This window comes from Gorilla gorilla, chromosome 7, assembly GCF_029281585.2.
Source record: "Gorilla gorilla gorilla isolate KB3781 chromosome 7, NHGRI_mGorGor1-v2.1_pri, whole genome shotgun sequence".
NCBI classification, from domain to species: domain Eukaryota; kingdom Metazoa; phylum Chordata; class Mammalia; order Primates; family Hominidae; genus Gorilla; species Gorilla gorilla.
Genome location: NC_073231.2, coordinates 122,965,629 through 122,985,693, shown reverse-complemented (window position 1 = coordinate 122,985,693; position 20,065 = coordinate 122,965,629). Strand labels below are relative to the sequence as shown.

Here is a 20,065-nt window from a genome sequence, read left to right as displayed (position 1 = left end):
TTTTGACAGAAATTGCATTGAATTTGTTAGTCACTTTGGGTAGTGTGCACATTTGAACAATATTAAGTCTTCCAATTTATGAGCACAAGATGTCTTTTTATTTACTTATGTCTTTTCTTTCATCTATGTTATATTGTTTTCAGCACATAAGTCTTTTACCTCTGGTTTATTCCTAAGTAGTTTATTCTTGATGCTATTGTAAATCGGATTGTTTTCTTAATTTCCTTTTCTGATAGTTCATGGTCAGTGTATAGATGTATAGAAACACAACTGATTTTTATATGTTGATTTTATATCCTGCAACTTTACTGAATTTATTTCTAAAAACACATTACATTTTATCTTAATATAGCACTGCTGTACTATAGCTTCTACTATCTCCCAAAACTGTCTGTCTCCTGCAAGGGTTTTAAGGATAAGGCATTATATATTAGCCATGCAGAATAAAACTTAAACTTAATGATTATGCATACACCCAGATGATGTGATATGGGAGTAAGGTGGGGCAGGAGAGGTTGTGGCACAAAAGAGTGACTGAAGGGGTGATCACGTAGAATAATTCCTAAAAGAATGTAGTCTTCTCTCATTCCCCTTGACTTCCTCTTGGACTAACATGGGTGTGGCAAATAGGGAGGTTACTTCAGCAGCCAAAACCCTGGCATTGGCCAGCAGTCTCCTTTCCCCTTTCCTTTAGAAACTCAATCTAAATTATGAAGATGGGGGAAAAAAGCAATATGGACCAACTCCCCAAAGATTCTAGCCCAAGGTGGATCTCCAGTAATTCCCTAACACAAAACAGATGAACTAAAGGTGTTGAAGACGACAGCCAAAGCTGGGAGTTGCTTTGGGAACATAATGGATCTCTGAGATGATTGTTTACTGCTAGCCTCACAGTATCTCAGCATCACATTCAAGTTTCTCTTAGCCTACAAGTAGAGCCTATCTGGAACCTTTTCCAGAACACTATTTCTGATACAGGTAATCAAAACTTGGATTGTCCTTTTCAAATTAGCCTCTATATTCCTTACCATGGGAGCCAAACAAAAGGAGGCTAACTTTGTTGACCTCTACCCAATCCGAATCCCCACAGACATTAGGCCTGTCTCAGAGGCCCATAGGAATTTGCCTTATTTCCAACACCACATCTTTGAGTGAGTTTCGATGTTAACTGAATTGTTTACACTGTTTTCTTTCTATAAATTTGCCAGAATTTTACCATCACCTGACAGCAATGCAGATGAATGACTCAAATTGTTGTTCAGTTAATAAAAGACCAGATTGATAAGTAGTTTTACACATCAAAAGATAATAATAATGATATCTTTCAAGTGAGGAGGTATGCTTAGAAAAGGAACTAGATGTGTTTAGAGACACACTTGGAATGGCTATTTTTTAATATATTTGTGCAAAATAAAAAGGAGCCTGCTGTAAAATATGCTACCAAATATACGTTAGGCTGCTGTAGACTTTCAAGGTCTGAAAATATGACTTATCTGGCTTGGCAATGCATTAAGAATGCTCCGTGGTTAAAAAAAAATGAGCTATTGATCTTAGAAGATTTTAATTTAGATTAGTTCACTTAAAAGTGTAATAAATGGCAGAGCTCACATGTTGAATCACTAAGGCAGCAATTATTTTAAGAGTATCAGTCATCTGTGCTTCCAATTTAATCAAATCTCTTTATAGAGTTTTTAGACAGTATTTGAAATAACCATATAACCTGTCTGTGAAAAGGTGTTTTGAGTTGTATGTCAAAAGTTGAAGAGAAATTAGAAAGACAACTTGTGATTTTAAAAGACCAATGATGACAGATGGGCAGTTGCTTTTATTTTATCTGAGAGCAACTGTTATTTTGCAAGGTTTTTTTGTTTTTTGTTTTTGAGACAGAGAGAAGGTATACCATCTGAACTGAAAAAGTAACCCAAAATGTTTCTGAGTTAAATTTGCAACAGCTAAGACTTTAAGAAGTTAGAACAAGAGTAATCACACAATTTTGGTGACTTCTAACAAATAAATTCTTGCTCATGTTCATAAGGAAAAGACAGTATCTCAGCATCACATTCAAGTTTCTCTTAGCCTACAAGTACAGCCTATCTGGAGCCTTTTCCAGAACACTATTTCTGATAGAGGTAATCAAAACTTGGATTGTCCTTTTCAAATTAGGCCTCTGAAAAGAATTTGCAGAGCAGGAAAGTTAGCATTAACTTACAATTTTACTTTAGATGTCAAATATTTAGTCTGAATGGACTTTTTACCTCTGACCTCTTCAGGTTTTAAAGAAGATGTCATCATATTGGTTCGTGAGATGCTCGTAGCTCCCTGCTGAGATGAAGACAGGCCTTCATCCCTAGAGCTAGAACTGCAAGCTCTCCCTTAAGTCCTATAAAATTCATTTAGAGCCATCTTTCCTGACATCTGTACATAAAGCAGTGTAAAACATTACAATATAAATTACATCTGGGGGATTCATCTGAAATTCTATTTCACTGTTAAATAATTAAAAGTTGAAAACCTCTCCATAGCTTTATTGCACTCTCTTAACAAGACTAAAATTTTTTCATAAAGCATCTTCCTTCCCAACAGTGGAAGCCTTTGGTGCATTCTGCAGAAATGAGTTTAGTAATTAATAAATCGGATCCTCTGGGACCTGACTCTGTGGCTGAAGCTCTTACTGAGGTGATGTTACATATTCAGAACTCCTAAATTATCCACATATTTAGAGTATATGAATTTACCATAACTGTCTTTTTTTTGTTCATAAAATTGGGATGACAATAATACCTGTTACATAGGGTTGTTGCAGGATTAAATAAGTTAATATAAATAAGTGCTTAGAAAAGAGCCTGGCACACAGAAAATACTACAGTATCAGCTATTGTTTTAACTGTTAGTGGTTTTGCATTATTCAGAAGAGCCCTTTTGCTTCATATAAATTATTCTAAAGATGGGTCTTTCCTCAGAAAGACAAAAATGCTGATAGCTACAAATTATTTTTCATTACCTTTTTAGTCTCAGGCATTTCTGGAGGGCTATAGCATTCATTTCTAAGGGCGTAGAAGCCACAAGATGTAGGAAGAAACAGTATGCTAAACCATTAGGATTGTATAGGTGGGGTAGTTTCAGGACTTCTAAGAAGGGCTCTTGCCCAAATACTGGCCTTCTATAACCTTGACTCGTACTTGCATTCACTCACATGAAACCATTGCTCCTATTCAAATGCACGTTCTTAGCAAATAAACATATTAAGTCACTGTCTCCTATGGACACTTGAGTGTAAACTAAACCATCAGAACTTTTCTGATTTCACTGTGATGGGTACCTGAGAAAAGACTTTGATGGTGGCAAGAAGAAAAAGAGTAACTTCAAGGACAGACAGGTTACCTACCAGTTTGGGAGGCATGCTGGGAGTAATGTGTAATGAAGAGTTCTAATTCTAATTCTTTATATAAAATCCAGACACACCTGAAATTAGTACCCATAATTATGCTACTCATGCATTCTGATATGTTTTTTGGAGCAGAATAGAAAGAGTACACTTACAGCTAAGATATTTAGAATTGCCGTTATTCTATCTTGCATTTCATCTGAGCCGTTGCCTTATGAACAGGAGTCACACAATATGCCATTCCTAGCTTCAGTAATCATAAATGATAATTATACAGAATTTCAATTGTCCATGACATCAGTATTGTTTTAGTATTTTAGTTCAGTTTAATCATATTCTGGGGCTGCCTGTGAATTGGGTATTTTTTAGATCAAAACATGAAAATCACTATTCTGTCACTTCTAATCAAAGCCCTCCAGTGCCATCCCATCACACTCAGAACAAAATTCAAACGCCTTGCCATCACTGCCTACCTATAAGGCCTTGTAGACTTCTTAGGCCTTGGGTCATCCCACCTTGCCCAAACACAGCAAACTCCAACCACACTGGTCCTATTGTCATTTCTTGTTTTTATCTGAGTCTTTGCCAAAGTCTTCAAGAAAGGGCGTACAGAAGTTTGGTAGGGGAGCTCTTCTCCCCTCCACAAAAATCTCTACTAACCCTCCTCAAGCCACTCATAATATAAACGCACAACCAACACACAATATAAGCAAAACAATGTGCTTGCTCTGCAAATGCAACTTCCAGACAAGTCCCAAAACTCCCCCTCCTGTTAGCCCACCCTCAAGCACTTCCAATGGCTTTGCATCTGCATTTCCTCTCTATGGAATGAGCCTCCCCAGATCTCAGAACAGCTGGCCCCTCCTCATTGATTAGATCTCAGTTCGTATGCCACAGCCTCAATGAGCCCTTCCCCACCCACTCTGAAGAAAGTGGCTCCTAATCCTTCACCCTCATCTTCAGACCTCCAACTGTTTAACTGTTTTGCATTTATTGGCAACTGAAATTAACCTATTTCACTAATTTGCTTGATTGACATATGACTTTCTCACCCAAAAGGAATTTCACTGAGGAAAAAACATGTGTTTGTCTTCTGAAGGTGCTCAATGCTTATTTGTGGAGAGAAATAAAATTATAATAATGAAAGAATGATTGTAAAGAGAATACTTACTGCTGCTAGCAAAATGCAAAATTGGTGAAGAAATTGGGGGGGGGACCAAGGGAGTTCAAAATGGCAGTAGGACAAGAGAAGAAGTACCCCAAAAAGGAAAAAAGAAAATTAGAAGATTGATGGGAGAAAAGAGGATCAAAATGGCAGACAGGGATGATGCTGGGCAAAGACAACCTTTCGCTATTTTCACTTTACATCACATACCAACTAGAGCAGTTCCTCCTGCTGGTTTTCTATTTAAGAAGACAAAGAAGGTTAGATGAGACCTGTGGCTCACACCTATAATCCCAACAGTTTGGAAGGCCAAGGCAGGAGGATAGCTTGAGACCAGGAGTTCAAGACCAGCCTGGTCAACAGAATGAGACCCTGTCTCTACAAAAAATAAAAATTAAAATTATAAACAAAAAATAAAATTCAAAAATTAGCCGGGCATGGTGGCACAAGCCTGTAGTCCCAGCTATTCAGGAGGCTGAGACAGGAGAATCACCTGAGCCCAGGAGTTTGAGCCTACAGTGAGCTATGATCACTGTAGCCACCACACTAGAGCTTGGGTGACAGAGCAAGACCCTGTCTTTAAGACAGAAAGAGAGAGAGAGAGAGAGGACAGAAGAGAGAAAGACAAAGAAGGCGATTAACTTACAGAGCCTAAAGTATAATTCAGATCTCTACATTCCCATTTCTGAGGCTGCTCCCAGCTTCTGTGATTCTGGAGGCTGAAATTGGTCATTTTCACACTGCTATGGACTATTTTATAGCTGGGGAAGCATAACCTACAAAAGAGTGGCTTTTTGAACACCCCCACTTTTTCTCTCAGTAGACTCCAGTCTCTTAAATCTCACTTAGATGAGAATCTGCTGAATCAGCAGAGGTAGGAACTCGAGACCCTTTGGCTTACTTAACAGCCAATTAATTCACTTTATCATATGAAACAGTTTTAATAGGAGGGCTAGGGATTTAAAGCTGACGGGGGTCAGCTTAGCCTTTGAGGGGGGAATTCACTCTGGTGATTACCCCAGGGCTTAAGTGTTCTGTAAGAAAACTTAATTTCTCCAGATTGATTTTCTGCTCTCTTTCATCACCAAATTGTTGCTACTTCACAAAGTATACTCCCTTAATGTTCGAATTCTGTGTCGTGGAATCCGAATAGTAGTTCAGAGGGGCAAGGTGGAAGGGGATATATAGACAGGAAGGTATGGGTTCAGTGATGGTCCTTGTCAATTGAATATGGGCAGTTTTTTCATTCAAATCCTAATCTCATTTCATCTAATAATTATTCCTAAATGTAGACAAGCAGTAGGACAGCCCTTTCCTGGAGAAACAATATAAATGTTTGGAAAGAAAAAGAGCTTCTGTTCTAAGTGCTGTGTGTCTGAATTCTCCAACTTGATGGCTAAGACAGGGCATTTGTTTGTACCTGGAGCCAGGTCATCATTTTCCAGTAATCTAGTGATACTGTTCTCCAACATCTGGGAGGTCTCATGACCCAGCTGCCCTGTAAGTTTGCTAAAGAAGCAGATGATAAAAACATAATCTTTAGTTAATCTGTTGTCCTCGTTTTACAAATCTTCTGTGTTTTATAAATCTACCCATGTCTTCACCTATTGTCTAAACCACACTCAGTGCATCTACATTATTGTATCATGAATTACAATTATTTTGTATGTTACCTCACCATCTTAAACACCACTTGAGGGCGGGAACCAAGCATGCCATACCCCAAAGTTTTTCCAAGTAGACAAGCCCTCATTAAGTTTTATTAAATTGGTTGAATACATAAAATGTCTAGCACAACAACTTCTGTATAACTAGAGCTAAGAAGCACTAGAACCTCTCTGCATGCTGGCGCCTTGGCAATCCTGTTACTCACATCTCTGAATGGTAGAGATAAGAATGCCCTAACACAGAATCACAATGCAGGCAATTGTTAAATCGGAATAAAATTCCAGTTCCTGGGCAATGCAGCCAGGCTTAGTATACAGAAGCTTCTCCAAATCTTAAATGTTACAATAGCAATACCTTACTTTTGGATAACACTTACACTTTTGCAACAATTTTCTTATCTCATCTTCATAATAACACACGAGGGAGGAAGGGCAAATAATATTATCTCTATTTTGAAGATAATACATTGAGTCATAACATGGAAAAATGACTTGCTTCCATTCCATTACAAGCATCAGAGCAGAAAGCTGGCAACCAGTATTAGTCAGTCTTCTAAACCACTAGTTCATTATTTTCCCACTAAACTCACCATGACATAAGTCTGCTTAGAGCTTTGCCTCTCAAACTTTCATGTGCATACAAATTGCCTAGGGATCTTGTTAGTATCCTGGTTAAAAGCTGATTCCGTTTGTCTGTATTTCTCTAACAAACTCCTAAGAGATACTGATGCTCCTGGTCCCCTCACCACAATTTGAGTAGCAAGATTATAGAAGGTAGTGACTATGGCTACCATCTTTATATCCCCACTGCTTGGCACATAGTAGGTGCTTGATAAATAGATGTTGACTGAATAAAAGAACAGTCATGCTTGACCCACTTTTTCTATCTGTAGTGCTGAACAAATAGTAAAACACTCAGGAGATAAGTACTGAGTTAATGAAGTAATCAACAGTCAATGAAACAAAGAAAGTGCTGACTCCGCAAAACTGCATGTGATCACGTTTGAAGGAAAAACAAAGAATTTGCAGAGCAGGAAAGTCCTTGGGATACACCCCAGCATTTGCCCTGGACTAGATATTGAGTCTGTAATAACACATTTTCTTATGCAATTGCATCCATCAGAGAATCTTCATGGCCCTACGAGTAATATGATGACTTTTTTCCAAGTACTTTTTATGCTTTGAAGACATTGTCTTCCTAATACTTCCTGCCAATGCTCAGTGAAGTAAACAAAATTCAGCATCTTCATTTTTGCTCTGGGAAAAGAAGGCTGAGTTGTCCCAGTCTCTCTCCGGCAGAGCTGAAATTAGAGCCGGGGCTTTCTCCCTCCCAGCTCAGACCTTGACACTCAATGAGTCTCAAGGGGTTTTTCATTTACACCAACTCCTTTAACTGTTCACCCCTCCTGTGTGGTGAATTGGCAGGGGCTGTACTTCAAACAAAATATTTAACTATTCTGAACTGAGTTATGAAATAAAGGGCTTTATTAAGAGTAAGGGATGAATACAACAGAGCTTAATTAAAATTCTCTGAATGGTTGGTGAGATAGAACAATACAACCCACATTAAAACATTTTCCAGGAATCTCATCTTTCAAGGTCTGGAGCACAAGACACTCTGGCATGTTGAACCTATCTCAGGAAAGCATAAAATCACCTGTCATTTATCAATGAACCCATGAAGTGATATCTTCACAAACTCCTAGTAGTTAAATTTTTCAAGAAATGGGGTTAGAGGAGAGAAAACGATACCTGAAATAGAGACGGAAGAAATGTCATCCTCTTTTTTACAGAGGGACACATAGCCCAGATGCTGCTGTTTGTCTGAGTCCCTGCAGCCTTCTTCTTAGATGACTTGGGGTACCTTGGCTCCCACCTGAGGCACAGATTGGCCTTGTTTTCTAGACATTTCCAGATATTAAACAAGGAGGACATTTTGCAACTGAGAATCAAAAACTGTCCATTTATAAAGAGGAAGAAAAAATGCCTCAACCAGGAGCAGAGCTGGTTTTATGCACAGTTACCTCAAACCATGTAATTGGGGACTTAGTTTCCCACTACCTCTCAGCTCTGCCTTCCTCCAGGTCGACTTCATGGCATCAAAAAGATGCTCCCTTTGGGGCAGCAAGATGGCCTCCAGCCCCTCAGACCCATATTGTAGTAGCTTTGCAGCGCCAGTGGAAAGACAGTGCCTCTTTACCACTAGTTTGAAAGAAAAAAAAAAGTCCCATAATGCACTCTAATTAGTTTAGTCCACATGTCCAAAGCTAAACTATCACAGCCAGGGAACATGGTGTTCTAAGCAGCCAGGCCTGGTTGGGTACTCTGTCATGGTCTGGAAAATGGAGCCCCACTGAAGCACAGCAACCAATAATTTGGAAAACATAGTGACCCAAAGGAAAGGTAGGGTGCTATTACTAAAAGAAGAAAGAAGGGATGGTGAGTAGGCAAGTAAGAGTGGTCTACTGCTAAAGTCTGATCTTACCTTTTGTTTGAATTCTGATAACTAGGTTTTTCCCTGCTTCCAAAACCCAGTTCCTAACCTGCACACCATTTTTGACAACAAGCTATCTATCTTTTCTTATATCTGGATCCTGTCTTGGGAACATGCCAGAAAACAACAATAAAAATAGCTACCAATGTTTATTAAATATTTAGCTTGTGCCAGGATTTGTGCTGTGTTAACTATTTTTTCTAATTTTATTATTACAAACACCGACAAAGATGTGTTTTATCACAATTTCATTTGTAGCTGAGACACCTGAGGCTCAAAGTTAGGTAGCTTTCCTAAGAGAACGTGATAGTTATGGAAGAACCAAGATATAAAAGTCTGTTTGATTTCAGATTCTAAGCCATTAATCACTATGCCATGTTACCCGGCTACCTTTTCATGGACTTGCCTACAATTAATGCTTTCCTGTTTTAAGGCTAATCACCTGACGGCCTCTAACTTGGTGTCCTCCTCTGTAAAGCAAGAAAGAGGATGGCTTCCTCATTTGCCTGTCTCATCTCTCGGGGCTATTGTGAGGATTTAATGAGTCGATATACATGTAGCATTATAATTAGGATTATTCCTTATAAATCAAGCAAAATGACAGATATGAACATGAATTTGGATATACACATACATCACACCAGTTCCCACTGTCACTCACTTCTAGCTCTGCAGAGGACGGACCCTTCTCAGCCCATTCCTTGATCCTCTCAGAGAGTCTGGGGCTCAGGACACTTTATCCCCCTGAAAGGAGAGTCTTCATCATGTGCCCCTGCATGCCCTGGCATCCAGCCAGCTCCTGCAGATCCTTTGCTCTCAGCATTTCAGTCCTGCTCTACGAGTTTGATGGCCGCCCCTGAGAGGACATCTTGCCCTTCCACTTCTCTGGGCCACCATTCCCTACTCAGGACATCATGACACATGGTGACCTTATGTCATTTCCTTGGCTCTTTTTATCTTCTTGGCACTTACACCCACAGGGCTGGAAAGAAGTCCTCACCTCTGTCAATCAGAATGACAAAGTGACAGAAAGCACGATGTTAGACTACCATTTAACCTATTTGATGGCTTTTTTTTTTTTAAGTAATGTTGCTGAGTCTCTATAAAATTCAGAGGAGTGGAAAGAATTTGAACAAGCCTCAATACCTCTCTCTGGGGCCCACGCCAAACATCAATAGCAGCCACAGCTTCTGTCATCTTCTTATGGAGGGTTTTTTTGAATCAACATGTTTTTATTCTAATACTCTTTCCAGGTGTACCTATCTTACAAGGCGTAATGAAGATACAAACAAGTCAGAAATTCTTCATTAAGTTAACAAAATGCTTTGCACTTCAGTTTAGTTTTTCAAAACAGAGAGGGCTTGGAAAAGTCAATAAAGAAAGCGTAATTCTAAGCACCTTAATCACTATAAATGCTGAGCCAGCTCTTCTGTGAAGCCAGCCATTTCCTGATTGGTATCCAGGGTGGTAATTCCTCTTAGATCATCCCCTCAAAAGTGTGTCTTCTTTGAATTCTCAGCATTTGTCCTTAACAGCACTAAGGCTCTTTGTTAAAGAGTTTTTTCCTTAGGAGACAAAGTTGAAAAGCCTACGAGTCTGTTGAGATAGCAATTTTTCAACTTAATAACAACATGTCTTCAACAGACGTAAATACAGATGTTGCAGTTTAAATGGGTGTTTCAGCATTGTCAGATAAGGGGCCATTCATTAAATACAAGTGAACAAACAACTTTCCAGCCAAAATATACACGGGGCTCTTAGGAAGTTATAAAATCTGATTAGTTCCTTCTCTTGTTTTTTTCCTATTGGCAGTGAATGGATTTAAAAGGTGACTGGAACACTTCTTCCTGACCTCAGTAATCAGAGATGTGATGGATGTCTGGGAAGATTTTCTCAAGGGCTAGAAGGTAAGAACTTTGTTCCTACTGTTTATCTTTTTCCCTTTCATATTCAAGCCACTTAACCATACTCAGCCTCAACTTTTTCATTTATAAAATGGAAATCATTTTAACTTTTCTCTGGAGGACAACTGTTGCCTGCGCATCACTATTTCCTCCTTTTCTGGTGACAACATCCTACTTTCCTTCAAAGAATAATGCCTACTCCATTATAATAACTTTTACATGGGGCTGTTCCAACACATGCTGCCTTCAAGGCTAGGTGCATGACACAGGCCTGGCCAATCAGTGTGTCCAATCCCTCTGGCCACTGTGATTGGTCCAGTTATGGGTATATGATGCAGATCAATCCAGTAAAACTCAACCTCGTGACTTTTACTGGAACCATCAGTCAAGATGCCTTCTTTTTCTGTGAGGTTTCCAGGCTAGGAGAAGGAAGGTTAGAGCCCTGGGATGCCACCTCATGACAAAAGCCTGCCAGAGAGCAAAACTAGCACAAAGGAAAGAAAGTATTCCAATAAAAGGGTGACGCTGAAAGCTGAAATGTGAATTTGTTAAATCCTCAAATAGCCAACAGCTTCTAGGACAAGATCATACACAGTTAGGACCTCGATAACAATTTGTTAGTGGAATAGATAAGAACATTTTAGATCCTGTGTTGCTCAACTCTGAAATGCTGCTCTGTGTCATGAATATTGGTTTATTTTCTTTGTAGAGTGAAGTCATTAAGACTAGAGCTCCAGGCTTCTTCATCCAACTCCAAGGGTTCCCAGCAACATGTGAAGTCCTCTATCTGTCACTAAGAAGCCATGTGAGTGAAGCAGGCTATATACCTTGGTTTCAACATCTGTGAACAAGGTGTAATGATGGTTTTCTCATCTTTTTTTAGGATCGTTATAAGAATCTGAGACAGTGAGAGGGAAAAAATTGTTTTCCATTCATTAGCTCAGGCTGGGCATTGGAGGCATCTCCTCTGAGCACCTGCTAAACCAGCACTGGCAAGTCACTCTTTGGAGCCATTTCTGGAAAGAGGTTCTATACAAATAAAATTAGAAAAGTCTGAATTTAGCATATGAGAAATGTTATGGCCATTGGTACCTATCACTCTAAACACCATTCTGCTTATTCTTGTCATGTAGGGGCATTTGATTTTTAATCTATCCACTTAAGTATTGGCTGCTTCTATAGACTTCCCAACCAGCAGTCCTTGTGCAGGCAAAACTCCCATTTAACTGAACAAAAGTATTAAACATAAAATATTGTTAGGAAGAGTCTGATATTGTATTTATCTTGCTGATAATTATCTTACATGTTTTAATTACTCCCAGTAATGTCCCAAGGCTGATTAAAGGAAAAATATAATTTACTCATCGAAATAAGATATTATACAAGTATCAAATGATATTGATAAATATTAAACAATAAACTTTCCTAGAATTCTTTCCCTAAAAAATTGGGGACCTTATACTTCACTAGTTATATATTTCAGAGCAAGCTGGTTTATAACAGAATGATAAAGGTGATTAGAATGAAAGAGAGGCCATTTGGATTGATTCAGTTTTGCTACATTTATTATAATTTACAATACTTTGCCATAAAAATAAAATAGTTACCCAACCTCAAATTACTGTCTTTATATTGTAGTTGATTTTATAATTGCTGACCTTTATCCCATAGATTTTTCAGGGTTAGTTATTACTGGTTTTTACCTGAGAGATTTGGGGGAGTTGTGTTTATCGCTCAAATATCCAATCTAAATCTGGTTCTCTTATAGCAACGGATGGATGACTCACCTCTCATAGGAATGATAGAACTTGGATCATCTTGTCAATCACAGGTAGCAGATTGGATGTCTGGCCCCAAATAATAAAGCTCTGCACCAAGAGATAGTATCATCTCCTTCCCTTAAAGAGCAATCCTCATTTCTAGCTGGTATAAGAATTTCATCTTTAATAATTGACCAGTGTGACAGAAAATCTGTTGTTGGCAAAGCATGTTTAAAATTATATTACTTAATCATTCTCATCTCAGAGACACTTTCCATCTGCTCCTCAAATCCAATGCCCATTGCAAGGCACAGGTCCATTTTGTGCAGCAACTGATTGCCATTATTTTTAAATTTTACTTTATCTAAAAAGAGCAGAAGCAAACTTTGAGTGCTTCATGGGCTATATTTAATACTTTGATATTATATTAAATGCAGAGTCAATATGACATCCTGTTATTGGTATAGTGTAAAATATTTTCAAGCTTATTTTAATAAGGATGGTATCCTGACAAAGGCACACTGTCAATATAAATGCATTTATTTTACACAGTGCAAATGAACAAAGGAAGTTCACTAGTATAAGAAAATAGATCAATGGTCCTGTGAGAAACTCTTAGGATGCTCTTCTCACTCTGTTTTTGTCAGCTAAAGATTTATCAAGAAAAGTGCTATGGCAAAAATTGCATCATGTGGGCCAAGTGACATTTTTCTCCAAAGAAAATACTGATGACTGAGTGCTATGCAGATAGAATGGTTTTCCTTCTCCAATAAAGCATATGCGGGTCAGGTAGAGAGAACATCCCTTTGGCATCACTGCAGAGGTGGTAGGTGTGTCATAAGCCAACTAGCTCCTGAAAGAAAATGCCAGATCATTCTGCCATGGAGCAGGGAAGATGCAATCATTCTGAAACCGTGTGCAAAGTTGAGTTCTATTTTTAGAGGCATTTGTTAATTAGAGTCAAAGTGGGCTGGGGATTCCAGGTGGAAAATCAAATGGTCTAATTAGATGGGGACATAGAACAGGGTAGGGAAATAAACACTGAACTGACAGGCAGCCAATCCAAGTTCTGGGTCCTGCACTACTGTTAACAAGCTCTAATCCTCAGCAGTTCATTTGACCTCTGAGTCCTCATCCACAAAAGAAAAACAACTCTAAAATCCTCTTGCTCGAAGTTCCTTCTTACTCTAACAAACTCTGTAACAATAATCAAAATCTAATTTATCCCTGTATCTTAGTAAAAGAAACTCAATAATGTATTAGGTTGGTGCAAACATAATTGTGGTTTCTGCCATTACTTTTAATGATAAAAACCACAATGAATTTTGTACCACAATTGCATAAGGGAAATTATATTTCCCAATACAGTAGTGTCATTTAGACATTTAAATGTAAACCTAAATTAATTCCAATTAAATGAAAATAAAAATCTACTTCCGCAGTCATACTAAGTATACTCCTAGTGTTCGAAAACCACATGTGGCTAGTGGCTACTATTAAGTAGTACAGATTATAAATTTCCTTTATCCCAGAAAGCACTAATTTATAAAACCATTTTCCTCTCCCTAGAGCTTGGTGGCCTTCTACAAATGTTTGTGGAATGAATAAGTGAGAGAATGAGAGATTAATAAAGCCAATACTATCACCAGTCCAACGAAGAGCTGCAACTGAAAAAAAAGTCTGACAAAGTATGATGTACATTGAAAATGAAAAGAAACTATTCTATTCTTCGTGAAGTTAGACCTGGATAGCTATGTATAGCTCTGCTCTCTGCAATTTAAGAGAAATAATCTGGAAATGCAGAAGAAATAGGGAAAAGCACTTGTAATGTGCAGTTTTATGTGTCAACTTGGGTAGGCCATAATGCCCAGTTATTTAGTCAAACACTAATCTAGGTGCCGCTGTGAAGGCACTTTGTAGACATGTTTAACATCTAAAATAAGCTCACATTAAGTAAGAGATTATCCTCAATAATGTGGGTGGACCTCACTGAATCAATTGGAAGTCCTGAGAGCAAAAACTGAGGTTTGCCAGGGAAGAATAAATTTGACCTCAAAACTGCAACATAGAAATCCTGACTAAGCTTGCTTGCCCTACAAATTTCAGATATACCAGGCCCCAATCTTATGAACCAATTTCTTAAAATAAATCATGTATGCATATTCGTTAATATACACACTCATATAAAGAACACACATGTGTACATATATGTATATGTGTGTGTATGTTCTATTGGTTTCGTTTCTCTTGAGAGCCCTCGCTGATAGAGATTTTAGTACCAAGAAGTAGGGTGCTATTGTGTAAATAAATAAATAAATAAATCAAAATATGGAAGTAGCTTTGGAACTGAATAATGGATAGAGGCTGGAAGAGTTTTTAGGTGCATGATAGAAAAATCTTAGATTGCTTTGAAGAGATTCTAATAGAAATGTCAGAGGCGTTTGAACCAGAGCAACTCCATCTTTAACGGGCTGGGTAAAATGAGGCTGAGACCTACTGTGCTGCATTCCCAGGAGGTTAGACATTCTAAGTCACAGAATGAGATAGGAGGTTGGCACAAGATACAGGTCACAAAGACCTTGCTGATGAAACAACTTCCAATAAAGAAGCTGGCCAAAACCCACTAAAACCAAGATGGTGACAAAAGTGACCTCTGGTGGTCCTCACTGCTCATTATACACTAATTATAATATATTAGCTTGCTAAAAGACACCCTCACCAGTGCCATGACAATTTACAGATGCCATGACAACATCAGGAAGTTACCCTATATGGCCAAAAAGGGAAAGGAACCCCCAGTTCCAGGAATTGCCCACCCCTTTCCCAGAAAACTCATGAGGAATCCACACATTGTTTAGCATATAATCAAGATATAACCATAAAAATAGCCAACCAACAGTTCTCTGGGCTGCTCTGCCAATGGAGTAGCCATTTTTTATTCCTTTACTTTCTTAATAAACTTGCTTTCACTTTACCCTATGGATTTCCCTCAAATTCTTTCTTGCGTGAGATCCAAGAATCCTCTCTTGGGGTCTGGATCAGGACCCCCTTTTGGTAACAGAAATGTGGACACTGAAGGCAATTCTGATGAGCTCTCAGAAAGAAGTAAAGAAGGAGGATTGTAGGGAAATTCTATTGTTTTAGAGAATACCTATTGTCATGAACAGAATGTTGCTAGAAATATGAACATTGAAGATGCTTTGGTGAAGTCTCAGATGGAAATGAGGTACATGCTACTGAAAACTGGAGGAAAGGTGATCCTTGTTAGAAAGTAGAATAAACTTGGCTGAATTGTAGTCTGTTGTTGGGTAGAGAGCAGAACCTGCGAGCAATAAACTTGGATATTTAACTGAGGTTCCCAGAGTGTGGCCTGGTTTCTCCTTGCAGCCTATAATAAAATGTGAAAGGAAAGAAATGGAGAAAGAAACTACTAAGCAAAAAATAAACCAGAACCAGATGATTTAGAAAATTCTCAGCCTAGTCACATTGCAAAAATATGAGAAAGCAAGTTCTAGAAGAGAACCCCAAGTTGGGGTCTAGTTGGACACTCTTTTGCTGAAGAGATTAGGCATATGACTTATGCATTCAATCAGCCATGTCAGCAAAGGCCAGGAATAGCGATGGGGTATCCAGGAGGAATGTGTGGAGAAACTTTTTGTCTAATGGCATGATCCCCATGATGTCCACAGAAGACTATTAAGGGTTTTGAGAATGTTATACATGATGTTCACAGAAGACTATTCAAGGTTTTGAGAATGTTATACAACTAAAAGCCGTAGCTTGGACTAAACAGGACAGAGATGGAATGAAGTGAAAGAAAGCTGTTGGACTTCTGGGATTCTATCAGGCAGGAAACAGGCTGGTAGAGCAACTCAGCTGAAAAAGTATGTTACCCATGGCTGGGCGCAGTGGCTCACACTTATAATTCTTGCACTTTGGGAGGCTGATGGATTGCTTGAAGCCAGGAGTTTGAGACCAGTCTGGCCAACATGGCAAAACCTGTCTCTACGAAAAATACAAAAAATTAGCCGGGCATGGTGGTTCATGCCTGTAGTCCCAGCTACTTGGGAAGGTGAGGCAAGAGAATTGCCTGAACCCAGGAGGCGAAGGTTGCAGTGAGCCAAGATCACGTCATTGCACTCCAGTCTGGGCAACAGAGTGAGACCCTGTCTCAAACAAACAAAGTATGTTACCCTTAAAGCAAAAGGAAACATGACTCTGAGGGCACTGAGGGTAGAGTGACAGGCTGAAAGGACAGCACTACCACTCATGTGGGCCAAGAAGAGAGGGCAGATGCCTCAGGCTCTCTGAGCATCAAGCCACAGAGAATTATTCTCACTCCTTGAAATTCTGCTTGTCTTGCTGGGTTGCAAACTTGCTTGGGACTCATCACCCCTTTTTTCCTCCCAATTTCTCACTTTTAGAATGAAAATTTTCTACCCTGTGGCTGTCCCATCATTGTATTCTAGACATAGATAATGTGTTCTCTAGTTTGGCAGGTGCACTAATAGAGAGGAATTTTACTTCGGGATGGACCCTACCCAGATTCTCACCCATACCTGATTTAAATGATTTAGAAGAGGAGATTTTGAACTTTTCAAGTTAATTATATGTAGTAAGATTTTGGACTTTGAGTTGATGCTGGAATGACTCAAGACTTTTGGGGATGTTAGGATGGAGGGAATGTATTTTGCACATAGGAAAGACATGAACTTTTGGGACCCAGAGAGTGGACTACACTGAGTTGAGTGGTGTCGCCCCAAAATTCTTGTCCACTTGGAATCTGGAACTGTTTCCTATTTGGAAATAAGGCCTTTGAATCTGTAATCAAGTTGAGATGCATCATGTATTGTATTGGGATGAGCTCTAAGTCTAATGATTGGTGTGCTTATGAGAAGAGAGACATTTGGATACAGAAACACACAGGCACCCATAGAAGAAGGCCAGGCAAAGATGAAGAAGAAATTGGGATTATGCTGCCAAAGCCAAAGGAATGCCAAAGATCTCCAGAAACTAGAAGAAGCAAAGAAGAAGTCTTCCCTAGAGCCTTTGGAGTGAGCATGTCTCTGTTGATGGCTTGACTTCAGACTTCTAGAGTCCAGAACTGGGATAGAATAGATTTCTGTTTCTTTGGACTACCCAGTTTGTAGTGATTTATTATGGCAGCCCTGTAAACTAATACAGCACTCAAGGTAACCAGGGTGACAAGAGATAAAATGCTAAATAAAACCTGACTAGCAACATTCGATCTTTTTAAAGTCAGAGAGATGAATGGTAACTAATAAAAGAATTATGTAATATAAATTTATGGAATAAATTATTTAGTCAACTCATTCATTTAATTTAAAAGACATCTCTTAGAGCATGAAATAGGTATATTTAAGACAAATGAATTGAAGCAGAGAACCACTTCATACCACTAATACTAAACTTATGGAAAACTTTGTATAAAAAGGAAGCACAAGCTAAAATTCAAGTAAATTGAAGGGGTTTACATGAATTTATTGGAGACAGATTTTCTATAAAGATTAGAAGAGTGTTTTCAAAAACATCAATATGATTTTAAAAAAAAATCGAACAAGTTGGAATCCAGCCTGAAATCCCCCAGCTCAACAGTGACATAACACCTGTGTAGAACTTCATATAGGAAGTCTGTGTTCTCAGATACCATATGTATTAGTCAGGGTTCTCTAGAGGGACAGAACTAATGGATAGATGGATATATAAAGGGGAGTTTATTAAGGCATATTGATTCACACGATCACAAGGTGAGGTCCCACAATAGGCCATCTGCAAGCTGAAAAGCAAGGAATTCAGTCTGAATCCCAAAGCTGAAGAACTTGAAGTCCGATATTCAAGGGTAGGAAGCATCCAGCAGGGGAGAAAGATGTAGGCCAGAAGACTAAACCAGTCTAGTCTTTCCACGTTCTTCTGCCTGCTTTTATTCTGGCCACACTGGCAGCTGATTAGATTGTGCCCACCTAGACTGAGGGTGGGTCTGCCTTTCCCAGTCCACTGACTCAAATGTTAATCTCCTTTGGCAACACACTCACAGACACACCCAGGTACAATACTTTGCACCGTTCAATCCAACCAAGTTGATAAGCACTATTAACCATCACATCATATATCTAAATAAAAGGAAATGTTCTTTTCAAACTCTATTACTCTAAAATTGAATTTTTCCAGTGTCTTCAGTGGCTGATCATAGGCAGTATGTAAATACATCTGAGCCAACTGAGTTAAATAGGTCTCCTGACTACAGGGCTTTACTACTGGACTTAAATATGCTTATGTACACTGAGACACTCTAAGAGGGAGATGGTGTGTCCAACAACTCCAAAATTATTTATCCATTGAATCCCTTTTAACTGAGCATATTTTTGGTGTGCAAGATAAAAATTCAGATATGAGGCCCTGGAAAGACGCACTTGTCTTTACTGGGAGGTCTCCAACAAAGTCAGTAAACACTTTATCTTATCCTTCTGTCCTGGGGGCCACATGGGTTCATGGGTAGGGGAAGGGATATAATAATATTTTTTTAATTGAAAACAGAGCATAATACAGAGTCTAAGATTAAAACTTATCTGGTAGTTTCTATCATTCATTCGTCATCAATCGATTTACTCTTTGACTTGCCATTCTCCTACATCTTGCTATACATGGAGAATTAGGTTTGAACTTGTTTATACTCCTAAATAGTGGTATGTTTAGTTCTAGTAAAGGACACTACAGAGCATAATAGAGACATTAAGAAGGATTCAGAGAAGAGTTACATTCATGAATTAGGAGACCGGAAAATGGCAGCTCTGGGTAACAATTTTATGAAATTAACAGAATTATTCCAGTTGGAGAAACAAGGAAAAAAAGACTAAATGAGTATAGGTTTCTTCAACCATTCCCTGAACAAATATTGATAGTATCTACTCTAAACAGGCAACTAGCTATTTCAGATCTTAGAGATTGAACTGAAGTCTGAAGCAGAAGAAATGAACTTAACAATTATAAGAGCAGAAGAAATGCTATTCCAGGAGACCCTGATCTGCTCACTGTAGAAGGCCTGCAAGTGCCTCCAGTAGCCAAACTGGCTTCTTGTTTCCAGCACAAACCAGTATTCCATTGCCTGCTCTAAGAGCACCCATGCATGCCCTGTTGTACAGCGGGGGAAAGCATAGGACACAGAGTAGGAGGGCAGGCTTGTGTTGGGGGGGCTTAGAGCCTCAAAGAGGAGCTGTGGAAAAAAGTGGTTATGTTCTCACAGATTAAGATTTGAATACCTCCCCCAAGGTGCTCAAAATATCTTTATGGAGAAAGTACCAGATAATTAAAAGAGCATGGTTCAAATATATCTTTTCCACTGTGATATTGCTCAAGCTACTTAACAACTTACATCCTTTATTTCCTTATCTATTAACTGGTGACAATAATACCCATCCACTAAAATTTTTGTAAATACTAAATGATATATATGTAAAGAATTTAATGAAATATATAAAAATCTGTATGGCACCTGAGATAGAATAGGCAAATAGTAGATAATTGTTATTATTTTCTATTTATACAAAATGGTTGTCAATATGGGTTTGAGGGTAGGGGAAGGGGTGGAGGGTACAGTGCATTTTTACAGATGTGGTACCTTTAGACTATCTGGCTCACCTCTTGTTCCCATTACTTTATAGCACTGTGACCT

General features: G+C 38.7%; 1 protein-coding gene and 1 long non-coding RNA gene across 5 annotated transcripts in view; one reads left to right on the top strand and one right to left on the bottom strand.

The window, feature by feature from the left end:
• The window catches only part of LOC129524032 (uncharacterized), a 65,287-nt gene extending 53,867 nt beyond the window's left edge, over nt 1-11,420 (top strand). The window contains exons 3-4 of the long non-coding RNA XR_008667675.2: nt 10,524-10,618; nt 11,325-11,420. This is a non-coding gene — a long non-coding RNA (uncharacterized lncRNA). The remainder of the gene's footprint in view (nt 1-10,523; nt 10,619-11,324) is intronic.
• The window catches only part of SLC30A8 (solute carrier family 30 member 8), a 251,686-nt gene that overhangs the window by 82,010 nt on the left and 149,611 nt on the right, over nt 1-20,065 (bottom strand). The window lies entirely within an intron of this gene.